The sequence below is a fragment of the Schistocerca nitens genome, chromosome 2 (genome assembly GCF_023898315.1).
Source record: "Schistocerca nitens isolate TAMUIC-IGC-003100 chromosome 2, iqSchNite1.1, whole genome shotgun sequence".
In the NCBI taxonomy this organism is placed as follows: Eukaryota; Metazoa; Arthropoda; class Insecta; order Orthoptera; family Acrididae; genus Schistocerca; species Schistocerca nitens.
Genome location: NC_064615.1, coordinates 867421410 through 867427789, shown reverse-complemented (window position 1 = coordinate 867427789; position 6380 = coordinate 867421410). Strand labels below are relative to the sequence as shown.

Here is a 6380-nt window from a genome sequence, read left to right as displayed (position 1 = left end):
GTCTTGTTTGTCAACACGACCAGAGAGGTGAGATCTGACCCCGTCTGTATAGAAGGTGACATCAAGAATATCAGTGGTATTCCTCTCTCAACTGATTTGTATTTCCATGATCCTCAACTTCCAGTTCCTGCACTGCCGTCATTTTATATGGGAATGAATTCAGTGTTTTGTTTTAATCGCTTTATGTGCGGTTGCAAGCCCGATATCTTTTTCTTGTGCCAACTTGCACAATGATTTTGTTGGTTTCTGCTACATAGAGTCAAAAATATCCAACAACTTTTGTTCGTTTAGTTTAAGTGGTCTTCCAGTTCTTTCGGCTTCTAACAATGAGCCTGCCTCTCGAAATTTCTCAACAAGTCTACGAAAAGCATTAAGATGAGGTACAACGGTTTCTGGGATTTTTTCAATAAATGCCTCCTACATAAATCTGTGTATTTATCCCATCGTCGAAACACTCATTCAATAAGAAAAATACGTTTCTCAGTTGAAATCACCATAATTTGTAAACATATTAAACATCTACACACTACACATCGCTTTCAGTAACTTTCATCAACTGAACTAAACAGTTACATGTTACGCAACAGCAGAACTAATTAAAAAACAATCGCGTATAAAAACAGTTCTTGCAACTGGTGTTCTGGCAACTTCGTTTCGGACCGCCAACGTAATCTGCATTCGTAGTCCGAACTCTCCAATGCACAGCGACTTTCCGAACGCACTGTATAGTTCCTTGAGATACCACATAAGGGAAAAAACGCTAGTAAATGTACTATTCTACAATAAAAATCGAAACATCTCAGAAACAACTTTCTTAAATGGCAACGAAAATAATTAATTCTTCCCCTTCCTCAAAGTGCACAATGAACGAGCCTTTTGCGAAAGAAATTCTTAATTATGCCTCTGAAATGAAAGTGCAAAAAAGGGTTTACATTAAAATACAGAGAAATGCTATTTTTATTAACTTTATACACAGTACATCACACAACGCTTATGTACAGTTGAACAAAGTGTTATAAAATCTTTATATGAACACAAATATCGCTCTGAATATCAGAGCTACAAGAGGAGACAGATTAGGAACTACGACACAGATAGTTTGAGTCATTCTCTGACTCTAGTAAGTTGTCGTACAATTGTCAATAAAATTTATTCTTAATGGCACCCGTGAACAATCATTCTAGCTTACTCTCGTACAAAAGTATTGTCTCATGACATATGTATGAACTCAAAGATTAATTAAACTATATCTTTTAATCTCGCAATGTTATTAGAACCAACTTTGTTAAGCGTTGAAATAATACAAAAGAATTTTGGGACAAATTGGTTGGTTATAAACAACCTCATTGCACAGCATATCTTCGTTGACAGAAAGCAACAGATTTTCGGATCTGTGTAGGGCTCATGTCACGTTTCAAGTGCATTTCCCTTCGTTATGGCTTCTTTATGACGAAAAAATTAAAACTTAGCGCACCGTTCAAATAGTCTTTCTCAAGACAACAATTTGCAAAAGTGGTGTCACAGAAAGCGTTCATGACAACATACATATACTTCCATGATTGGAGCTGAGAAATGTAATTTTTATACACAACATGAACTTGAGATATTTTCAGGGCAATCTTGGTCCGTCGCTACAGGCAAAGTCTGTAACATACCCAGCCTGGAAAAGTTATAGTCTGTTCGTTTCCATCCAGTTTCCGCCATTTGTGTGTGCAGTGCTTGAGCAGGCCATTCGTTCTCTTGAATTTGCTTCTCTGGGATGCTTTATTTCTCCATTTCTCTATTTTCGTCGAATAGCCAGCTCTCCATCCACAAATCCCTGCTGAGTGCAATCCTGAAAAATGAAAAAAGTACACCAAAAACGAAGTGTTTGTGTATTGAATGATTTTCTTACATTCTTAAGTGTTCTAAACCAGTTTGTCCCAATATATTCAATGTTCACAGCCTACACTACACTCTATTTTTACATTTTGTTCGGTACTCATATCGTCTGCAGTGCATGTGTTCTCTGCAAAGATCCTTCCCTCATGACATATTACTTAGTTTTAAAGATGTCTTGTCTGTTTGATATGTTGAAAATTAGTAAGATAGTGTACCTGTAGACTTACTTGTAAGAGAATCTAATCGCAAGCTAACTTCTCACGGATGTGCACTTAATATACCATATATTACCAGAAACTTTCGTTGTTAAATTAGACCACTCTACATATTAATACAAATCCAATCAGCCTCTCTGCGCGAGGAGTTACAGCAGAAATTATCTCGTGATTAATCAGTTACTTTCTAAGGTTTGTTTATTTTATTATTTCCATGTTTGGTAAGTTCCTATGGGACCAAACTGCTGAGGTCATCGGTCCCTAGGCTTACGCACTACTTAATCTAACTTAAACTAACTTACGCTAAGGACAACACACACCCCTGCCCGAGGGAGGACTCGAACCTCCGACGGGGGCAGCCGCGCGAACCGCCACAAGACGTCTCTAGACCGAACGGCTACCCCACGCGGCTCCATGTTTGGCATTTGCATTTTATTGTGTATTTGTTTAGAGGAGACGATCACTGTCGACTTCTCGCATGCTTGAGGATGTGCGCCAACAGAAAATTACGTAATATTTATGGATACAACTTCTTGAAACACACTTACCCTCTCTCAACCAAACAAATGTCAACAAAATTTTGCCGCGCTATGTGGTCGCGCGGTTTGAGGCGTCATGTCACGGATTGTGCGGCCCCTCCCGCCGGAGGTTCGAGTCCTCCCTCGGGCATGGGTGTGTGAGTTGTTCTTAGAATAAGTTAGTTCAAGTTTAGGTTGTCGCTTCGAAACCGGTAACGGCGCTGTTTGTGCAAATCAAAAGCGTTATTAACAATTGCTAGTTGCTGTTTTCTTCTTTACAAGAATCACCTTGTATTTTGTACACAGCCACGATCTCAAAAATGGCAATTTTCGACAAAATAGTAGGAAGAAAGTATTTATTCAAAGTATCATTAATACTGAGGCACTACGTTCTATTTGTTACGATATAAGTACAGAAATACAACATTAGGCTTCTAACTACTGAAACTGTGGCTCATCAAAAATTGGTTCTTATTATCTTTTAAACTTCAACACTCCAGAAGGAAGCGCAGCTTGACACAGTGACCATGCGTCATCTACCAGAGCGCGTGGACCAAATCTAGGGACGTATCGCAGAGTATTGAGAACACAACAGCACTGAAGAAGCGTTTTGTGAAAAAATTGCACTTAGAACATTTTCCATTCCCGCTCTTCAGTTGATGAAATTCGTATAAAAACATTGACACTGTCCTTTAACTTCTATTCACAAAGCAGTTAATCATTGCGGATATCTTCTGAGACACCTGCGATATCCGCAAGCTCTTATACACCGTGTTAACTATTACTGCGAATATCCACTGATATTGGTGTCCACGTAGCGCACTAAAACGAACTCCAAGACGACTCGGCGCTGCAGCTGACGGGAGTATCTGAACGGATAGAGATCGAAATATGCTGACAGGTTCTGAACGCTTTCTAGTTACGAACGGCTTCATCTAGGAGACAACTCCTCGTTTAATGCGTCTAGCACGTCAATAAATACCATTATTTTAAACTAAGTTACTCTTAACGCTTCAGTGAGCACTACTTCTACATATGATTTCTGTTTCGTAGATGTGGATGCACTGGACACAATTTAGTCTCTGATTAACGTTGATATAATTCAGAAAGAACCCCACACTTCTAGCCAACGTCGCTCTCGGTTTAGAGGTATCCGGTTCGATTTGCTGTGGTGGAAAAATTTTCACCAGCACCGTTTGGCGGAATGCGAATTGTCGGACTTTGAAACTATGTCATCGATAGAATTCCAAAACTCTCTGTAGTCTCTCAACGACTCAGAGCAGGAGACGCTGTTTGTGCTGATCTGTCATTTGGACAGGACCTGTTAGAGAACGTATTTTCACACAAGCGACATATCATTTGGCGCTCCTTCTCAATCAAACTAAAAACTAAACCACGTCCGAACAGATGTCGGAACGCCCAGAGGTACCCAACGACCGCTGTATCATTCTCTGCCGACAGGCGTCACTGGATGCGGATATGGAGGGGCACGTGGTCAGCACACCGCTCTCCCGGCCGTTGTCAGTTTTCGTGACCCGAACCGCTACTTTTCAGTAAGTAATTTCGCAATTGACCTCACAAGGGCTGAGTGCAACCCAATTGGCAACAGCGCTCAAAGACCCGAAGGTTCACCCATCCGAGTGCTAGTCAAGCCCAACACGACTTACCTTCGGTGATCTAGTGATCTAGTGATCTGACGGGAGCGGTGTTACCGCTGCGGCAATACCGTTGGCGTTGTACCGCACCTTGCCAGATCTTAATACCACTGAGAATATTTGGTAGAGTGGATCAAACGGAGCAGTCATCACACCCACAAGCTGGTAGCTGTGTGATTATCATTGAGTGGTTTCAGCTGTATATGGCATATATTAACACTATGCCGCCCGGCGACAGCACAGTGGTGTCGTGCGCATAGTATGGCGCAGTGGCCGGAGACAGCTCTTTAGTATCTTTTGCATTCTGTGGCTGTTTTGTTTAGATTCAAAATGTTCAGGTGTGTGTGAAATCTTATGGGACTTAACTGCTAAGGTCATCAGTACCTAAGCCTAACACTACTTAGCTAAATTATCCTAAGGACAAACACACACACCCATGCCCAAGGGAGGACTCGAACCTACGCCGAGACGAGCCGCACAGTCCATGACTGCAGCGCCCTAGATTGCTCGGCTAATCCAGCGCGGCTTTGTTTAGGTAACAATAAGTTAACACGACAGCAAGTTTTTTGTTTTTACAAGTACTTGTGCCCTTTCATCATGGCGGACGAAAGAGACAATAGGATTATTTACAATGAATGCGCGGACGTCTTGTGTGACGTTCCGGACGACTTGGCCGATTTGGAATAAGACATTGGATATCAAAAAATGAGAGTTAAGCAGAATCGTAGGAAGATAGTGAAATACGACCAAGAAGAATCCGGCGAACGCTATGGTTGCCAACTGATTCGGCTGAATCAGACGAAGAAGACAGTGCACAGTGGTCAGACTTTGATTTACCGAGGACCAATAATAAATTTGAAGGATTCCTGGGTCCAAACATATTTCCCAAAGATAAACAGAACGTCGAGGATATCGTAGAATTATATATTAGGAACGATCCAATTGAATATATTAGCAACGAAACTAACAAGTACTAGAGTCAAAATTGCAATGGAAGGAAACTGGATTAAAAAATGCCAAATTTGTCGACGTTACGGGACCCGAACTTAGAAAATGTTTTGGGCTTACCATCCTTATGGGAATTGTAAAAAAGCACGAATCGATGATTTTGGTCAACGAATCCGTTGATAGACACACAGATATTTCGCAAAACGATGTCCCGCAACCGATTCAGACAAATATTAGCATTTTTACATTTTTCCGACAGCAACAATAAACCGGCTAATGCCGACTAGCTTGTCAAATTGGAATTTGTAATTGATTATTTTTCCAAAAAGTTTAAAGAAACGAAACTTCCTGGCAGATTAAAACTGTATGCCCGACCGAGACTCGAACTCGGGACCTTTGCCTTTGGCGGGCAAGTGCTCTACCAACTTTTTTTTTTTTTTTTTTTTTTTTTTTTAAATCATTGGGTTTGGTCGTTGCGGCGCTGAGCTACCGTGCCGGCATATGTTCGTTGCGGACGTCCGATGACACCCATTCAGGTTCTTTGTTGATCCGTTCACTCAGTTTTTTATTACAGAGGGTAGCTAACCCTCTGACCGAGCACGCTGAGCTACCGTGGCGGCATCAACTGAGCTACCCGAGCACGACTCACGCACCGTTCTCACAGCCTTACTTACTTCTGCCGGCACCTCGTCTCTGCAAGGTTCCCAGGAGATCTTCTGTAAAGTTTGCAAGGTAGGAGCCGAATTCTTCTTGGTCGTATTTTACTATCTTCCTACGATTCTGCTTAACTTTCATTTTTTGATATCCAATGTCTTATTCCAAATCGGCCAAGTCGTCCGGAACGTCAGACAAGACGTCCGCTCATTCGTTGTAAATAATCCTATTGTCTCTTTCGACCGCCATGATGAAAAGGCCCAAGTACTTACAAAAACAAAAAACTTGCTGTCGTGTGTAACTTATTGTTACCTAAGCAAAACAGCAACAGAATGCAAAAGATAGTAAAGTGCTGTCGCCGGCCACTGCGCGATACTACGCTCACGACACCACTGTAGTGTCGCCTACCACTGAACGATACTATGCACACGACACCACAGTGGTGTCGCCGTCCACTGCGCGATACTACGCTCACGACACCACTGTAGTGTCGCCGACCACTGAGCGAT

General features: G+C 41.8%; 1 protein-coding gene across 1 annotated transcript in view; it reads right to left on the bottom strand.

Annotated features, from left to right (window-relative positions):
• Nucleotides 1–983: 983 nt before the first annotated feature.
• LOC126237143 (matrix metalloproteinase-24) overlaps nt 984–6380 on the bottom strand; it is a 169375-nt gene continuing 163978 nt past the window's right edge. Inside the window, exon 10 of the mRNA XM_049946975.1 lies at nt 984–1834. The gene's annotated coding sequence lies outside the window, so the exon portion shown is untranslated. The remainder of the gene's footprint in view (nt 1835–6380) is intronic.